This window comes from Lathyrus oleraceus, chromosome 6 (assembly GCF_024323335.1).
Source record: "Lathyrus oleraceus cultivar Zhongwan6 chromosome 6, CAAS_Psat_ZW6_1.0, whole genome shotgun sequence".
NCBI lineage: Eukaryota > Viridiplantae > Streptophyta > Magnoliopsida > Fabales > Fabaceae > Lathyrus > Lathyrus oleraceus.
Genome location: NC_066584.1, coordinates 245,641,911 through 245,644,638, shown reverse-complemented (window position 1 = coordinate 245,644,638; position 2,728 = coordinate 245,641,911).

The following is a 2,728-nucleotide window of genomic DNA, read 5'->3' as shown; positions in this document are numbered from 1 at the left end:
AATTATAATAATAATAATCCAATAATTCAATTTATTTAATTAAATTATTAAATATATTATTAACTTAATTTAAATTTATTTAATTCGGGGTGTTACAACTCTCCCCCACTAAAAGAGTTTTCGTCCTCGAAAACATACCTCAAGCAAATAACTCTGGATAAGACTCTTTCATCTGACTCTCCAGTTCCCAAGTCACATTGCCACCTGCTGGTCCTCCCCAAGCTACTTTCACTAAGGCAATCTCTTTACCCCGCAACTGCTTCAACTCTCGATCCTCAATCCTCATAGGCGATATTTCAACAGTCAGGTTATCTCTTACCTGTACGTCATCTACTTGGATCACATGCGACGGATCATGAATGTACCTCCTCAACTGAGACACATGAAAAACCTCATGCAAATTCGCAAGTGACGGCGGTAAAGCGATACGATAGGCTACCTCTCCTATCCTCTCCAAAATCTGATAAGGACCAATAAATCGAGGTGTCAACTTCTTTGACTTCAAAGCTCGACCAACCCCAGTTATCGGAGTAACACGGAGAAACACATGATCTCCCTCTTGAAACTCAAGTGACTTCCTTCTCTTGTCATGATAATTCTTCTGACGACTTTGAGCAATTCTCATCTTCTCCTGAATCATCTTAATCTTTTCCGTAGTTTGTTGAACAATCTCCGGTCCAACCACAACACTCTCACCGGACTCATACCAACATAAAGGTGTCCGACATCTCCTACCATACAAAGCTTCAAACGGTGCCATACCAATACTCGAATGAAAACTATTGTTGTAGGTAAACTCAATCAAAGGTAAATAACAATCCCAAGCACCTCCTTTTTCCAAAACACAAGCTCTCAAAAGATCCTCTAGTGACTGAATCGTCCTCTCAGTCTGACCATCAGTCTGCGGATGATATGCAGAACTCAATCTCAGCTTAGTTCCCAAAGCCTTCTGCAAACTTTCCCAGAAGTTCGATGTAAATCTAGGATCTCTGTCCGAAACAATACTCGACGGAATACCATGCAAACTTACAATTTTCTCAATATACAGCTCAGCTAATTTCTCTAACGGATAGTCCATTCTGATCGGAATGAAATGAGCCGACTTTGTCAATCTGTCAACAATCACCCAAATAGCCTCAAAATTCTTAATTGTTCTCGGTAACCCAGAAACAAAATCCATACTGATACTATCCCACTTCCACTCTGGAATAGCCAACGGTTGCATTAGCCCAGACGGCTTCTGATGCTCAATCTTCGACTTCTAACAAGTCGAACAAGAATAAACAAAACTCGCAATTTCTCTTTTCATTCCCGGCCACCAAAATAACTTTTTCAAATCATGGTACATCTTCGTAGCTCCAGGATGAATACTCAGACCACTACGATGTCCTTCTTCAAGAATACTCTTCTTAAGTTCGGTAACATCCGGAATACACACTCGCCTACCAAATTTCAGAATACCATTTTCATCAACTCTGAATTCACCACCTTGACCCTGATTCACCAGAGTCAACTTATCAACCAAAAGCATATCGGATTTCTGACCCTCTCTGATCTCATCCAGAATACCACTTGTTAACTTCAACATTCCCAATTTAACACTATTGTGAGTACTCTCACACACCAAACTCAAGTCTCTAAACTGCTCAATTAAATCCAATTCCTTAACCATTAGCATAGACATATGTAATGATTTCCGACTCAATGCATCAGCCACTACGTTTGCTTTACCCGGATGGTAATTCAAACCAAAGTCATAATCCTTCAGAAACTCTAACCATCTTCTCTGTCTCATATTCAGCTCTTTCTGATCAAACAAATACTTTAAACTTTTATGGTCACTGAAAACCTCAAATCTTGACCCGTACAAGTAATGCCTCCATAACTTCAGAACAAATACCACAGCTGCCAACTCTAAATCATGCGTCGGATAGTTCCTCTCATGAACCCTCAGCTGTCTTGAAGCATAAGCTATAACCTGCTTATTCTGCATCAACACACCACCCAAACCCAACAATGAAGAATCACAGTAAACTTCAAATGATTCCGACGAACTCGGTAATATCAGAATAGGAGCAGTAGTTAACCTTCTCTTTAACTCTTGGAAACCTTCTTCACATTTTGAGTCCCAAACAAACGCTTGCCCCTTTCTAGTCAACATCGTCAACGGTAACGCCAACTTAGAAAATCCCTCAATGAACTTCCTATAATAACCAGCCAAACCAAGGAAACTTCGAATCTCAGCAACAGACTTCGGAGCTTCCCACTTAGATACCGCTTCTATCTTAGAAGGATCAACAGCAACTCCACCTCTTGAAATCACATGACCAAGAAAACTCACTTCTCCTAACCAAAATTCACACTTGGACAATTTAGCAAATAACTTCTTTTCTCGTAGAATTTCTAAAACCACTCTCAAATGCTCAGCATGCTCTTCTTCAGACTTCGAATACACCAAAATATCATCAATAAACACCACAACAAACTTGTCTAGGTATGGATGGAAAATCCTATTCATGTACTCCATAAATACTCCAGGCGCATTAGTCACACCAAAAGGCATTACAGAATACTCATAATGTCCATACCTTGTTCTGAAAGCAGTCTTCTGAATATCCTCAGTTTTCACACGGATCTGATGATACCCAGATCTCAAATCTATTTTGCTGAACACACTTGCACCAACCAATTGATCCATCAAATCATCAATCCTCGGCAAAGGATACCG